The sequence below is a fragment of the Sander vitreus genome, chromosome 14, assembly GCF_031162955.1.
Source record: "Sander vitreus isolate 19-12246 chromosome 14, sanVit1, whole genome shotgun sequence".
Taxonomy (NCBI): Eukaryota; Metazoa; Chordata; class Actinopteri; order Perciformes; family Percidae; genus Sander; species Sander vitreus.
This window is the reverse complement of record NC_135868.1, coordinates 21,064,698-21,082,398: the sequence shown is the minus strand read 5'-3', so window position 1 is coordinate 21,082,398 and position 17,701 is coordinate 21,064,698. Positions and strand designations below refer to the sequence as shown.

The following is a 17,701-nucleotide window of genomic DNA, read 5'->3' as shown; positions in this document are numbered from 1 at the left end:
ATTAACGTGATATATTAAGTTTCATGTCTAAGGTGTTAAATATTCAAATTGTCCCATGAAACTGGCACAACAGCACTTCTTGGCATATGGAATTCTCACTGCAAAGAAGTTTATCCTTTCTTTCTGGAAAAAGAAAGAGGGACCAACACTAAAGTTATCCATCACAGAGATGATGAACACACTCCACCTTGAGAGGATCCGGTTCATCCTTAAAGACAAACTAAAAGACTTTGAGAACATTTGGCAACCTTTGGTATTTTATCTTACAGGACAAGCAGAATCTTGATCGCAGTCAATGATTTTTCAAATTAAGCTTCAAAATAAAAATATTTGAAACAAAAAAGAGTGAAGAAACTAGAAAATCTTCACATTTAAGAAGCTGGAATCAGAATCTTTAACTTTTCTCTAAATAAAAAAAAAAAAAAAAAAAAAACAATCAGTCATCAAAATAGTTGCCAATTAATTTAATAGTTGACAACTAATCGATTATCGAATATCCGCAAAAGAACCAGTCTAAAAATTACCTTTGGACAGAGTGAAGCTAGCTTTTCCTTGTTTCTAGTGTTTATGCTAAGCTAGGCTAACCAACTGCTGACTGCAGCTTCATATTTAACATACAGATATGAGAGTGATATAACCATATCATCTAACTCTCCATTGTTGGACTTTTTATTGTTGCAGTGGTGAAAAACAACTTCAATTTGTCAACTAACTACTACTACTACTAAAACTATTTGTTTCTCTGAGACAAAGACCTGAATGACAGAAGCAAACAGTTTGACGTTACTCGTGTAAATAAGAGTCAAAACTAAGTGAGCTGTGTTACCAATATGCTGAATTTAAACTTGACTAAGATGTCCAGACAAGGTATATGAAGTATTCAGAGTAAATAGGGTACTTAAAAACAGAGTGACAGTACCTTTCAATTTGTCAGTATATTGGAAAATCATTTAGACGAATCAGAGTGACACTGAACTTTCACTGGCAGGCAAGCCTGTCTGAGATCTGCAGGTTGAATCCTAATGACTGAAGTACAGAAATAGCCAATGTAGCACAAATTGGTCCCTGTAGACATTTATTTTTTAGATTTCACCACCATGGTGCAAGACATAATATGTAGAACAGTCTCCCTATTGTATAAATGTGTTTTAAGATTACAATGGCTATGGTTAAAAGGTTGACAAGGATAATTTTCTTTGGGAAGAAAGCTAAACAGCAGTATCTGTGTTAATCATAGACTGTATAAAAGAAGTGGACCTAGCCACCATGACGTCACCCATTGGTTTGTGGACTACCGTTTCAAAGCCTTGAGTTTTACATTTTGACTGTCGACAGCTTGTTTTTTTTGCAGCCAGAAGTGAACATATTTTTAAAAGAGAGTGGAGCTTGGGAGGAGCGTGGTGTGAATCTGACTGAGAACCTGAGGACACCGCAGTGGTAGTGATTTGTTAATCACAAGGTAGTCACACCTGAAATTTTTTAATGAGGTATTAAATCAAGTGAGATGTAGGGTTATTTTCTTATAAGTCTCCATTTGCCAGACCTTCCTCCACAGCGCTGCCGAAGAGGGTCTGGCTAGTCCGCACAGCATTCCGGGATGGGAGAAAAATGTACTTTGGTTTATTGGCATTTCTTTAAACCAGAATGGTCGACCATTGTTTACGTTCAAAAGTTGTTTTAGTCATGCATCAGAAAACTCACATTGGACAGATAGGCTAGCTCGCTGTCTGGATTTACCCTGCAGAGATCTGAGGAGCAGTTAACAATAGTCTTCATAAATCGACTGAAGTTTAAAATTCCAACATAAAGGAGTTCCTTTTAAAACCATTGGAGTGGCCTCCTGCTGGCCATTAGAAATATTCAGGTTTAAGGCACTTTCGCATTGGCTTCACTTTTTAGACCCAGGGGTTGTCGCTTGGTTTTAATGCAGTGTACACATTAAAAAGTAATTTACTATCACACAAACACAATTTTTGGCCACTTGGGGGCAGTGGAAACAAACTGTGAACACAACGACATATTGCCATTTTGGTTGATATGGTTAATGTGTTAGCGTACAGCAGAGCAACTTTAGCATTCATATGGAATCATGTTTCTGTGCACCGGACAAATGTAAGTCCAATATTCACTTTCTTTTAGCTCTGTTTTTGGTCACTACCAACTCCTGAGGGAAATATCTGACTCTTCAGCAAATAAATGCTCTACTATGTTCACCAGCTAGTGGCTAACTCTCTCTGTCATTTTGATCTGGGCAGGTACAATACAGTGGTTTTTAGCTTATCCCTAAAAACAGTTAGTTTTGAAGTTAGACTAAACTAAAAGCTACTGGCCTGCTTATGCAGGCCGCTACAGTCCCCACTGCGAATTTGTCACCCTGAGGTGAGGCACCGCACCGTCGACAGTCTGCCTGGTCCTGCTTAGCCTCAACCCACCCCCCCCACCCTGGAGGCCCTTGGGCACCCCTGGGCCTACCAAGCTTCCTCAGGCCCACAGTTGGTGATCTAGTTTTACAAGCTGACACATATGGGATCCCTACATTATTCATACTCCAGGGAGGTGGAGTATTGGAGTCTTACACCATGGTGCCACAGTGGGAGGGGGGCAGAGGGGGTGTTGCTTCCGAGTTTCTGCATCATCAACAGAGTGCGCATTAGTGTGTGTGTGCTCATTATTTCTGGATGGAAGGGGCGTTAAACTTTGATATGGGGTTACGTAACATATTAGATGACCCGCATACAGCATCAGATTGTGTATTGTAAATACACACACACACACACACACACACACACACAAAGTTTAGTTGGCTCTCTATCCACATTTTGCACACAAATAATGCAAACACATGCATATATTTGCATGAATGTAATCAGAAAGGAGGAAGCACACACACTCACAGGCAGTGTGGCTGAAAAAGTGATCAAAATCTATAGGACCCTCTCTTTACACGCACACACACACACACACACACACACACACACACACACACACACACACACAAATTACTTCTCTGTGCTTGTACATGAGTGGGCCTCCTGACCAGCAGAGAGGAGCTGGGAGTGAATTACCAACCATTATCCCTTGCGCTAAAACGGTTACAGCCGAAACCTGAGAGCCCTCACCGGAGGGAAGAGATGGAGAGACTACAGACGGAGAGAGGAGGATAAGCCAGAGCAATGGAGAGAGTGACTTTAGGACAAATGGAAATGAGGAGAAAACAGATGGGGGAGAAGGTGACGGAGGGATAGAATGACAGGGAAAAACATGGTGATGGAGAGAAGGATTGGAACGACAGCTCTTGACATTTCTCTGCCCCTCTGCATGAGGTGAACTTGGCTGATGGTGTACCTTTCGGGCTTGTTTTTTATTTCTCACCCCTCACGCGTCACGCATCCTGTTCTTATCTCACCCTCCCCTCCCCGTCTTTGCCCTCTCTCTGTTCCATTTTCCTCCATTACTTTGTCACAGGTTTATGGTTTCCCTGGAAAGATGACATCACATTAGTCACACTCTTTAATCAAATGTCATTATCATTTCACAGAACTCTCTATCTGTACGTGTGTGTGCGCACGCGACAGTGTGTCAGTAATGTCACTTCCACTCTTGTCAGGAACAGAATATTTATCCCTATGGGGACTCATCTCACAGCTCTCTGAGAAAATTTTAACATAGAAGAGGGGAGAAGAGGGTTAGAGAAAGCCAAAAAAGAGATGATGAGAGAGTGTGTGTATGTGTGGTAACGTTCAAGAGAGTAAAAAAAGGGGTTAAGGAATGATGAGGGCGAAAGAGAGGGGACCAACGAGCAATTATGAAACAAGAAAAAGAAAGGACAAGTGGAGTTGCTGTCTGCAGGAGAGACAAGGACAGGAAGTACAGAGGAGGATGCAGAGCAGCAATGTCCTCGAGACGTGGGTATGGGGTAGTAGTAGTGCTGGTGGGTGTGAGCCGGGGATAATCCTTGTATCCCATTGTCTTCTATTTTCAAACCAATTATTGTCATCTGCATCCTCATGAAAGAGAGTTAATGAGGGGAGCAGAGCTTTGGAGTGTCAGGGCACAGTCAGGGGAACGGAGATAAAAAAAAAACGGAGGATGGAGAGAACGAGGGGATATGGGGGAAGAAATGTGGTGGCGATGCAAAGTGATAGAATCTAAAATAAGTGAAATACAAGAGAAAAAGTCAAGTGTAAGGGAGGCAGGGAGCTCAGTGATGCATTTTGTAGGCCCAAAACTCTCTTTTCCCTCTGCACTGTCACATACAAATCTTCCTTTTTACCTTCTTCTTTTTCCCTTTGTCACAGAAACTAAAACAAAACTAATTACCAGTGTTAATCTGGTTTTGTTCTAAACATTTTTTTAAAATCAACCAAATGAACTACAAAGAACCATATATCAAATGTAATTTGGAAAAAACAAAAAGTCCTGGTACGATAGCTTAAGACAGACAGGTATTTCCAAAGTGACATATGACCGATGTATTAAACATCGTTGTATTAAATGTTCGCAGTTTCACACATGCGGTTAGCTTTGTGATTCGGAACTACTTGGTTAAGTTTAGGAAAGGTTCATGGTTTGGATTAAAATAAGTATATTTGTTATGCAAGTTAAGTTACGCACATAAATGTTACATAAGTTAAAATAAGACAACCTTGACTTTAGCAGTCTCCCGGGAAAAATACCTGTGTGTGTTTGACCTAGCCATCCACCGTGACCTCCTCCATACGTGGACTTTGTTGCTTATTACGTCACCTGACTTACTCATTTGCTCCTGTCAAAATTTCTACGGCCACTAGCGGTCGCAGCCTAGCTATTAACATAAGTATTAGTCCAAATGAGCTGCTTGCAAAGACTACCTATACGGACGTTTTTTTTGGTGAGGGCAGTCTGGGTATTTTAGGTGTGTCTGGCTATACTAGCAATGCTAGTTTAACTGCTGGCCGGGTAGCATAGCTACTTTCAAAATCATATAATGTTTGCAGTAGTAATCTACTTTTTTCTAGTATGATGCAGGGTGGCAAAACTAATGCTTTGTCCCTATATTTTTGAAGAAATACCTTTTTGATGTTACTTTTTCTGAATAGCTTGTAGTTTAGCCGGTTACTTTCAATAAGAGTGTAGTGTCATTTTAATACATTGTGTAATACAATGTCACTTGACACACTTAATTTGTGTCAGTTTCCTTATTTTTTATTTTACTGTAAAGCATTTTGTGACATTATGCTCTTGAAAGGTGCTCTGTAAATGAAGTTGCATACTTGCTTACTTGCCTACTTCCAGTGATGAAGAGCATGTAGCTTCACTAGCTACAGTTTGAAATTAGCTTCCCAACACTTGACATCCCCGAAGAGCAGTTTGTTTTCTGTCATTTACATTGACCTGAGGTGCCTAAATGTTCTGAAACAATATGGTTAATGTATCCAAATTTGTTTTGGTTGTCCAAAGGTTTATGTTGAAGTGGCTTTTAAATGAGGTGAGAGATTAAATGTCGTTTCTACCTGATCTTGATCACATTTTTTGAAATGTTAATGGAGCTGTCCTTTATAAAATTGAAACACCTTGTGCAGAAGGACTTCCATCAATGAATCATTCAATCTGTATGTCTGTTCTGCACTCATGATTTAATGTGTCTACAATTTGTACTTTTTTGGTTCCATGTGTGCACTGGGTCTGTGTTGACTATTTCCATACCTGTATAATATGCACTCCTCCTCTCAGTCTTGTCTGTCTCTTATTGAAGTATACATTTCCAGGGCAAAGATGTCACTAATACGAGATTTACTGGGTCATCTACACATGTGATTGTATTCTTCTATCTGACAGCCAACCTGGGATAAAATATCAACATTTGGTAAGGCAAATTATAAAATAAAAATATTTATTACATTTATGTCATCTTTGCTGTGTCTCAATTTGTGTGGTCGCTTAGCGCCGCCCAAGACGATTGTCAGTGGTTTAAAGAAATGCCAATAAACCAGAGCACGTTTTTCTCCCATCCCTGAATGCTGAGTGGACTAGCAAGACTCTCCTCCACAGCGCTGTGGAGGAAGGTCTGGCCAAGCGAGACTACTTTGGAGTCAACAGTAAGAGATAAGGGGAGAAATGAGGGGAAACATATGAGGAATGACATGCAATACAGGTCAACAAGCAGGTTATGTAATAATTTCATTGTTCATCTTTATATTCTTTATAAGTTTGTTAGTACTTCCTTTTGAGATGTCACTGCAGTAGATGGGAAGGGTATTTATGCACCTAAAGGGAGTAAGCAGTGACACCAGTTTACATTTATGTCTGTGCATAGTTTAAAGAACATACATAGTTTACAGTATATTGCAACACTTAATGCTCACTAAGTCTGTGTGTGTGTGTGTGTGTGTGTGTGTGTGTGTGTGTGTGTGTGTGTGTGTGTGTGTGTGTGTGATTGACTCGAATTTGCAACTGCCTCAGCCTAGACACAATACACAAACCGTCACTCATGTGTGAAGAACACACACACACACACACACACACACACACACACACACACACACACACACACACACACAGTGTGCAAGGCTTGAATCTGTTAAATTTTACAGCTTCAGAACTGCACCTACCTCACTTTACCAGCTGCTTTCTGAGACATATCGGAACCGTTTTAGGCTCAAACGCTCTTATTACCTGCACCAACAACTCAGTCACAACTGAAAATGAAATGCAGCGAGAAAGAGTCCAGCTGAGAGGGTGATAATGACAAATGAGGAAGTGATTAGCAGGCTCCTTTTTTGCACGTGTGATTGTGTTTATTAGAGTGTGCGAGATGGAGAGAAGGTGGCAGAGAAAGAGAAGACCGGAGAGTTGTCGCAGCGGCGATGAAGTAGAAAGACAAGAGGGAAAAAAAAAAAACGCCGGAAACTTTTCACCTTCCCCTCGAAAATCTCGACGCTGCATTCTTGTCATTCGTCCGCATAATCAATGAGAGAATGTGTGAGGAATAGAGGAGAGGGAAAAGGACAAGATAGCTTGCTGCTCTTAGTCAGCAGAGAGAGATACTGCATGCATTCATTACAATATTCACACATTCATTAGTCTATATTGTTTTAAAATCCTATGAGAGCCTGAGGAGCCAACCAACTCCCCCTCATCAAATCAATGTAAACACAAACTCACCATGAAACCAGGATCACTCAAAGCATAAGAGCAGCATTGTTAGTTGATTATGAGAAAACACAATAACAAAAATTACATCTTGGCAGGATTACTGCTAATCTGTTGCAATACATATCATCCTCTGATGTGCATGTAATTGGCAGAGTCGTTATTGAGTGTCTTTTACATATTAAGCATTCACACAGGAGGATCAACGCAAATTTGCTATGCAGGAAAGGTTTTTAAGTACTTTTTGTCTGTTTTGTCTAAATCAAACAATACTATACAAGTACACTATTTTATTGTAATTCTATATCTCATACCAATCCACTGAGACACATTTTTCCTGATTAAATTTGAATAAAGGCGGTATGCACTTGTACAACACTTGGCACTGAGACGTGAATTCATTTTTGGAATATTAGGGCTTGGTAAAGACTTGAATCTGCGATGAAGATGTGTCAGTTCACTTATCAGCAAGGCAGGGCCTGACCAAGATAACAAATCAGGACCAACATCTTACCTCAGTTTACCTAATGCACCTTTAAAAGGAACACGCCACCGTTTGTTGCAATAGGGTTATTCACCGTCTCCTCTATATTTATATAGGTGGGCAAACGCATTTTTGTCTCAGTGCATGCATTGTCTTAGTCCGGCAGCGCCGTCGCTAGCTTAGTTTAGCATAGTGAATTGAATCCTATGTTGTCGGTTAGCATGTTGTGAGTAAAAGTGACCCAACAACAACACAAACAAAACCTAATTACTTCTCGTGGCCTGCATATTCACAACGAGTACAAATAGCAATGCAGATTAAGACTAGGCGATTTCTTAGGACTATATTGTGGCCCTATATTGGGGCGAAGCACAGCCAAAGCACTGTTACTTGGGCGCAGAGATATCACGCAGCACCTGAAAACCCCCAACTTCCGTCAACATGCCGGCGTGAATATTAGCTGGCTATTTTTCCTAGAGTAGACAGTGACTAGCGATGAACATGGCAGATTTTCTGAGAGATGAAGAGGATGACTTCTCAGACAGTCATGATCCAGAAGCATACCTCTACAAACCAGAGTTTTCAGAAGAGGAGCTGCGTGCTTTGGAAATAGAACGACAGGAGGAGGAGGTTGTGATCGCCTGAGGGCGTGAGGATGAGAGCCGACACGAACTGGTGGTGCGAGTGTGGGGGAATATACCAACCTATGCCGACTGAAATAGAGTGTCTGTGCTGTGGCGAGTGGGACAAGACCAGGCTCAACGTGTCAGATCAAGATGAGCGTGCCCGCAGTTGTGTCACAGCTACCGAGGATTTCTCGGCGTTGATCTGTCATGCAGTCCTTGACTTTTTTTCCTCGAATGGACCCAATAAATAGCTGTCCACAGAGTGATTATTGTAAACATGACACATGGTTATTTTACGGGATAGATCGACCCATATTAGACGCTGATTGGTCCGAAGTAGGGATGGGAATCACCATACCATATCATCACGATACTTATGTCACAGTATGATATTATTGCGGTTTTATATTGCAATATTCTGCTATATATTGCAATTTATTACCTTTTTTCCAACTTCAAATTTTTCCCACTTTCAAATGATGTCCGCAAAAGGAAACTTTGTCAACATCTGTTTTATCTAAAAAGATACATTTCTCGGTTTGGTCATCTCACTTCAATTTTATTGCTGCAAAATGGGATTGTCAAGCAGACAAACTGACCAACACATATACAATAATAGATCGCTACTTGGCGTTCCTTGCCTAGGAAAATATCGCGATACTATGCTGTATCAATTTCCCCCCCACCCCTAGTCCGAACCACGTTGGCTCGGACACAAATGCATTACTTAAAGCCTGACAAGATGGATTTTCATGCGATCTCGTGATATTGCGAGATTCAAGCTGCAAGGTAAAATGCAGAGGGCTCCGGCACAAACAAAACCTCAGGGTCGCCATGGCAATCCATCCAATCGTTTATAGTTAATGAAACAATTCACTGAAACCCACAAATATGCATGTCATGGTGGCACGAGATGAAAAGTCAGGGCATCACCAAAGTCATTAGGATACATCCTTTGGTGACCATGATAAGGATAACGGAAAGCTGTATCATCTGGGTTATCTACCAAAGTTCATGGCCAACAGTTCTTGACACTGAATGACTTTTTGTTGACATTTCCTGCAGTGAGGCCCTGTGTTCAGGCCATTAGCTGGCTTTACACAGAGCTCTCCGACTGCCAGCACTAATTCTGCACATTTAATTGGCCATCAAATACCGAAAACCCCTCTGACACAGACCAACTTAGGCTGACTGGCTAAAACTGCTCCCAATACTATCGCTTGCTGATTAAGTCTGAAATTTGTGCCAACATGTTTTAGGAGTTATAGTCCTGAGTCCACACAGAGAGACAGGGTTGGACCTCAGTCTGTGTTGGGACCATCCTCGACTGTTTCCTGGTCCTAGCATATCTATGTAGAAATAGAGATGGGTAGGAATGCATGTGTGTAAGTGTATGTATGTATGTATGTATGTGTATGTGTGTGTGTGTGTGTGTGTTCTAACCGATGGCCACTGGTCATGCGATACATGCTGCTGTCTAATTATCCAGATGTGATGGATGGCTTTGATTAAATCATATGAAGGCTGGGGCAGTCACTGCCTCCCTCTATCCCTCACTTCCTTTGACACACACACACACACACACACACACACACACACACACACACACACACACACACACACACACACACACACACACAGGAATCCCTATAGTTCAATCTCCTTTTTCTTTCACTGTATGATAAGAGACTTGAACAGATGAGCCCTGCTTTCAAGATTGATAATAGATATCCATTAATCATGTGGAGTGAGGGGGGGGGGGAAGAGAGAGAGAGAGAGAGAGACACGAGACAATAGGAAAGATGGGCCGATAGAGATGCAGAGAAACAGACAATCAGAAAGAATATAATATCACAGTCATTTCACAACTAATAATGCTTGCTTAATGTTGATTTGCACACAGAATCACTGACCCTGAACTGATCTTCTTATCGAAAATTAGATGAGCGAGAAAGTTTTGGGACAATTCTGTTTATCATTTTAATCATTTATAAGATTAATCTCAGTAAATGTTCTGGGTTGTTTGTATTTCTTTAAACCAATCACAATCGTCAGGGGGTCGGAACTGGGAATGACGTCACACCCAACCGCGTTCCAGTAAAATGTCGGAAAACTGTTATATTTAACAGGGTGGGGGGACTCTAGCCAGGTCTACCATTGCTAGCAATACCAGTTGATAACAATGCATTATGCTGTATTCAGCGTGTACAAACACCACAGCAACATGTCCACGGATAGAAGAGGGGCAGTACTGTGAGTGAGTTTCATCTATGAACAAAACAAAATACTGTGTATTTAGTCACCCGTTGAGTTCAAGTTGTTACGTTTTCTCTGAAATTGACAAAAACCCAATTCATTTTTTAAAAGACCTACAGGAGGCCCGTGGCACAAAATGGTGAACACATGTATGACATGCTTTGTTGTTACCTCTCTGTCAGTAATGCAAAGTGGGAGCTACAGCTTTGACAGTGACAGATGGCCTTCTGTTTGTGCAGCTCGGAGAAGAAGAAGCAGGAGTGTAAATCACTTTTTTGAAGTAGGAATGATAACAAAAGTAAGTTTATTTTCTACTGCTGCGTCAAATATAAAAATAAGAAATTACATCAAATAACATTCCTGTATTAAGTTGTTGAGAAAGGGGTTGGCATGCAGGACTGCTACAGAGAAAAACGATTATCAGGCTAATTCTCTTATCTGCTGCTGATAAGCTGCAATGCAGATAATCAGAAACACAATTGATAACCTGTTCTTCTGCAGGCTCTCTTCAGTCTGCCTCTTCACAGCTACACAAACCAAACTAAACACATCCTGACGTGATTCCTAATGAGATGATGTCCTTCAGTGCTACGTAAAGGTGCTGTTTGAAGTTTTACTCTCTCAGAAACCATATGCTTACAGCAAAGAGACTAGGCACAGAGCCACAAATCCATAAGCACATGTAAGCGAGCGAACAAGTATACATAGACACATGCATGCGACAATGTAAACACACCCACACACAGGCACTCATTCAGAAGTGGAACTTAAATGAAGGGGAAAAAAAATGGAGGGAGGTGACTCATCTCTGCAAAACACTGCTCACATGACATCAATCTAAAGCCTTTTGAGGAGTTCACGGTTAAATCAAAGACGTTGGAACAAACCACAATGAATCTCAGTTGCAGGGGGTGACATTAATTACAATACTGTATACAACGCTATACAATATAAACGTTTACGGAATCATCTGCATTTTGCAGTATCTGTGTATCTTCACTTATTTATTCAGGTTATTTCCAAAAATAAATTGTATTAATCATAGGCACACATTCAAACTCCTGTGTGTTGGTTTAATATTATCCCAGATAGTAGGGGTGCATGATTCAGAAAATGTCATAATTTGATATCAATTTTCAGGCTCAAGATTCAATTCAAAATCGATTTTTGATTTAAAAACAATTCTGAGATTGCCTCCAATGATGACAAGCCTTGTTTTTCCAGTGAGGGAGATGCCGCCCCACACCATCACACTGCCTCCACCAAAAGGTGTTACTCTATCGGTGCAGCAATCAGCATAGCGTTCTCCGCGTCTTCTCCACACTTTGACCCTACGATCCAACTGCCGTAGGCAGAATCATCCAACATACTCAGCGCTGCTGCTCATCCCACAAATGCATGTTCCTTTCAAATGGGACACCATTTGAAAGGGAACTAAACAGGCTTTCCAGCGGTATAAGATTTATTGCCAAAAAGCATTGTTACCACAGAAAAATAATCTACCAAACACAAAGTATATATATTTTAAATAAAAAAAATATGAATCGATTTTGAATCGGTAGACCTTGAATCGCGATTTGAATGTGAATCGATTTTTTTGCACACCCCTACCAGATAGCAACAAGATTTAGCCGGTAACCCAGATTTTTTTTATATATATATATGTAGATACTCTTTTGAGTGGCTGGCAGGTGTAAATTAAAGGCTCTGCACACTCACACAGGTGTGTTCACCTAGCTGATTAGACGTCATCATAGGTCACAGGTGTTACTAATAACAGTAATGATGGAAAACCGATGGAGTGCCTACTCCAGGTAGGGAATGAGTATTACCCCAAGTGAAGGAGTTCAAGTACCTTGGGGTCTTGTTCGCGAGTGAGGGGATAATGGAACGGGAGATTGGTCGGAGAATCGGCGCAGTATTACCTTCAATTTATCGCACTGTTGTGACGAAAAGAGAGCTGAGCCAGAAGGCAAAGCTCTCGATCTACCGGTCAATTTTCGTTCCTACCCTCACCTATGGTCATGAAGGCTGGGTCATGACCGAAAGAACAAGATCCAGGGTACAAGAGGCCAAAATGGGTTTCCTCAGGAGGGTAGCTGGCGTCTCCCTTAGAGATAGGGTGAGAAGCTCAGTTATCCGTGAGGAGCTCGGAGTAGAGCCGCTACTCCTTTGCGTCGAAAGGAGCCAGTTGAGGTGGTTTGGGCATCTGGTAAGGATGCCCCCTGGGCGCCTCCCTAGGGAGGTGTTCCAGGCACGTCCAGCTGCTGCCATCGCGACCCGACCCCGGATAAGCGGACGAAGATGGATGGATGGATGTTAATGATGGTTACGTTTTATCCAAGTGTACCAGTAAGTCATGACAGCGATCAAGCATGCACAATACCAGGACCCTGAAACTGAAGCAGCTCAATGCAATTCAGCCATCATTAATTTATTATGTACACCTGTGCTTTTCCTTATGCGACATGTAAAAATGTCTGCAGGGAAAATGAAAGGCCTATTTAATGTGTTACCTATATTGGAACATTGACATCTCATCATTTTCCAGGATGGCTTGCCAGGCTTTTAAATTATTTATTTTTTTTTTGGATGGAAGGTTGACTGTAACATGATAAAAATGCTAAAGGTGTTCTCAGCCATTTTAGGATGCAGTAAAACTCACAGGACAGATAGAGAGACGTCAATCAAGCACAGTTAGTACCTGCCCACGCTGTCTTGAGGTCTAATCAGCACAAGTGAAAACACCTGTGTGGGTGCCACGAGCGTGTAGGGGTTCTAAAACCACATACTGGGACACCTCAAACACAGTCCTGATCAAGACTTTAACCACCGTTTGAAACCAGGGATGAAAAGTGATGAGTACATTATTGTACAATTTTGAGGAACTTGAATTATACTTGAGGGGTTTCTGCTACTTTGTACTTCTACTTCACAACATTTCAACATTTATTTGACAGCTGTAGTAATTGTTACTTTTCAGATTAAGATTTTACTAAGAAATATGATAAGATTATAAATTACAATGCATTGTTAACGATTAAACCAGCAGTTTTCAACCTTTTTGGATTGTGAGTCCTTACAAAAAAAGCAGTCCTCTAGTTGTGGCATCTTGTCACATTTCAGATGTATTTTAGTCATTAGCGGTTCCAGCAAAGAGGAATTTCCCTTTTAACGTCTGACTTTCATGTTAAATGATCCAGTATTTTACAAAAGCAAAGATTAGAGAAACGTCGATAGAAGAGGTAGAAATTTGTGTTAGACAACTTTTCATTTATCATCTCACCACCCTTTAGATTTCTCTTTTTGTACCTCACAAGGCTATTAATTTGCAAGTAACCGTAGCAACAATACTTATACTTCACTGATTAAACCTAATGAGGGCGTGCATCTATGGTAAGTGGCGATGGTATAAGTAGGATTCACACTGAAATGTCTCCATATAGAAACTGATGGATACGGCAGAGCAAACGCCTTCACTCGTTACCTCCACCTGGTCCATTATTTTCTTATCACCTAATAATGTGTTATGCTTACATACCACATACACCCTTGAGATGTGAATCGCCCTGCACTCACCCTGACAGCAATGACAGGCATGGCATATCACCATAGCAACAGTGCAAAGCCATGTTGGGGTTGAATACAGAGGTTTTCCGGTGCTTGCGCTACATTCTGATGAGCCTGTGATTTCACTTTTATAGAACATCACAACCCATTCTGCCTTTTAATACCATCACATCAGAAAAAATGAACGAACACACACACACTCACACACTGCACTTTGTCTCTAAGTAGCTCTCTCTCTCTAGCTATAAATAAGTTGAAGCTTCAGAGCTCCATATTGTCTGGTTATTCTGACTCTGGTCAAAAAGGAGGGATGCATGACTGTATTTGCCGAGGTGGTGATAGGGGGGGGGGGATAAATAAACAAAATGACAAATGGATAGGAGGGAGAACGTGGTTTTAGCCAGTTAGAGAGGGACAATAGATAGATCCATAGTGCTTCCAGACACCAGATGGACTGGAGAGTGCTGGCGTCACAGCGATAACAGAAAACTCAGGAGAAAGGAGGGAGAGTGAGGAAAGGAGGAGACTGAGGCTAAGAATAGTAGTACAACCTCGGGCCAGCACAATCAGTCGGCCCTGCCTGCTATTTTTTACTTTACTATACTGTTCCAGCCAGCACTCGTCTGACATCTTTCTCTTCTCTCTTTCTGTATCACTTTCTCCATCAGTCATTTTCCAAAATGTAAGACCAACTTAGTCTCTTAGCATTCCTACGTAACCTTCAGCGCGTTCTGTGACTTCTGCTGCATTACCTACACACGCACTGTAGGTACTACTCAAACTGTTGGATTTAGTGTTTGGCCATAAATGTGGACTGCAGCTTCAAAAGCAAATCATCTACAGAGAGTAACTCAATTAATACTGCTTCACATGTGAGATCAAACACAAGACACTAGAGGCCGAGAGAGTGAGTGACGTGCTTCTGATCCACACTTACTAAGAGCAGCTTCACTGTCGTGGCTTAATCCTTGAGGTTCCACTGAGAACCCTTATGTACTATTTCAAGGATGCAAAAGACAGAAGTGGGATTAATATGTGAGGGTACAGGTGACATGTAGCTGCAAGATATATATGTGTGTGTGTGTGTGTGTGTGTGTGTGTGTGTGTGTGTGTGTGTGTGTCTGACACTCACATGCATAGTCTCTATTGACGACATTCTGGGAATGTTGCTGCCGGAAATTCCACCGATCTCCCTCTTTTTAGGCTGGATGTCTGTTACCTTCCGCTTTCTTTGTGTTGGAATTTCAAACTCCGGTTGATTAATGAGGACTATGGTTAACTGCTCCTCAGATCTCTGCAGGGTAAATCCAGACAGCTAGCTAGACTATCTGTCCAATCTGAGTTTTCTGTTGCACGACTAAAACAACTTTTGAATGTACACACGTTCCACTAAAACAAGTTTCTTCCTGAAGCTATTTTGCTGAGACACTGTCACTGTGTCCGGGGCTTAGCGCTGTGGAGGAAGGTCTGGCAATGCAAGACTACCACATGCTTTACTTACCACAGTCTCATCAGGAAATGGTGCTCCATGTCTTCAGGTAGAAACGGACGGCTAAATAACTTGCTCTTGGTCACTCTGCAGAGAGGAAGACACAAAGAAAACAAGAGAAACATCAGGGAAGCTCAAACTGCAAAAAAATGAAATGAGCTGATCTGTGCAAACACTATGGTACCTGGCAGGAAGCGTTAAGCTCTGTTTCTTTTTCATTTCTCTACAATACGTCCCTCCCTCTGTCATGGGAAAAGCACCCCTACTCATAAGCTCCGACCTGTAAAATAGTCCCTGGCGGTGCCTGAAGATGCAACATGGTGGAAAATGTGCCGATGTGCCTCTTGGTCCTGAAACCAGAAGCTCCCCTGACTGTCTAGCTAAGGCTACAGATACTAACAAACTTCCTGCTTGGAGCGCTATAGGCCCTGGACCCACAAATACAGGGACAATGGGGTCTGTCAGGAGAGGAGAGCAACATAAGCGTTGGAAATAAAGGGTTGGGAGTGAGGAATGGGGAAAAAGTCGAGGCAGAAGAAAGAGACCTAAAGAGGAGGGGATGACTGAGGCAAACTGCTTAATTGAGTGTGTGCTGCGTCCAATTACCTCCTAAAGGTAGCAGAATGTGTGAAATCAATTCTCACTGGGGCTTACACAGAAATAACAGTGTTTAACCTTATGTCAGAACATGTGTGTAGGTAAATGTGTTCATACCAATGGGGATAATGGGACAAAAGAAAAAACAAAGCATTGTGCCTTCGTCCTTGATGTGTTTGAGTGAGCTGAATGCTAAATGCTACTAAGCTAACTGCGGTCGTATTGTAGGATGCCATGGGGTTCCACACACTTTATTACCCTTCCAATTAGCAATTAGCATTAGTCCAGTGATTACTATTATCTGTTAGCATTAGCTCCCTGGGCTGTTTTCTTTCTGTCGTGATTTTGTGCCTCATTATAGCTAACGCTCACCCTCAGCGTGTGTTAGGTTGAGGCTCCATGGCAACAGCGGCTATAGTACACAGACTACATTTACATGTATACAGTGTGAATCCACATAAGGAATAAAGATGCCACAACAAGAGCCTGATTTCATTTTAGTGGCGTTTTAGGGTAATTATATTTTGCTAAGCAAAGTAGAGTTCTGTCACACATAGTCACATTCAGAGACCGCAGTGCATAGTTCATGATTACAGAGGGATTTTAATATGCATTGTGTGACATAAGGCGCTGTAGCTTGGCCAATCCTACACGGAGGATCTGCTGCCGCCGCCCTTCGTCAAGCGAAGCATGGCAGATGCTCTCATGAGCTCCCATTGAGTTGCCAAAAAGTGTGTATATGTGTGTGTACGTGTGCAAGTGCGCGCGGGTGTGATGTGTCGCTAGCTAGCTGCAGAGATAATTAGAACACAACTCTTTTGCTGTCCCTGCAGGCCACTGATCCAGCTGCTTTCATCTAATATAGGTCAGCTGTGACAAAGCCCTCAGCATGGACACTGATCAGCTCTGCTAGCTCTCTCATACACAAAATATGCAGTCAAACTCATGCAAAAACACACATATGGAGAGGCATATGTAGGGTGCACATACTGTACAGGCATACACGCTGAGACATATGCAGGTAAATACCCACACTACAGCCTCTACATTAATGATGACAGTCACAACGGGTGTGTGAGTTCAGAAAAACTCAGCCGCTCACGGCTTCATATGCCCACCCGTTTCCAGCTACTGCCCGCACACTGCCTAATTCAAAACATCAGTGCAAATAAGTAACTTCAAGCTCATCACAGCAAAAGAAAATATTGCCAGACATTGTCGATGCAAATTCATTCACTTGTTTTCAAAATCAATACCAGACTGGAAATTGTTAGTCTGTGACAGTAGCCTAAGTCTGTGTGTATAATACTGTGGCGTAATAATTGCATTAGTTATAGTCATTTTTGATACTTGGATGTAATGAATACAAGTACCACAAACATCAAATAAATATTTGACAGAGCAAAGGACGTGGTGAAAAAAATCTGCATTCTGTTTGATTGTTTTCATACCTGTAGACCCATCATAGTTGTCATACAGTATCCTAACATTTCATATCATACTTTCAGTTACATAAAGCTTTGTAGTTATACACTCTTTTCTGAAAAT

At 41.6% G+C, this 17,701-nt stretch overlaps 1 protein-coding gene across 1 annotated transcript in view; it reads right to left on the bottom strand.

The window, feature by feature from the left end:
* dlgap3 (discs, large (Drosophila) homolog-associated protein 3) overlaps positions 1 to 15,793 on the bottom strand; it is a 65,525-nt gene extending 49,732 nt beyond the window's left edge. The window contains exons 1-2 of the mRNA XM_078268216.1: positions 15,741 to 15,793; positions 15,569 to 15,643 (exon numbers count right to left, since the gene is read on the bottom strand). The gene's annotated coding sequence lies outside the window, so the exon portion shown is untranslated. The remainder of the gene's footprint in view (positions 1 to 15,568; positions 15,644 to 15,740) is intronic.
* Positions 15,794 to 17,701: the final 1,908 nt, after the last annotated feature.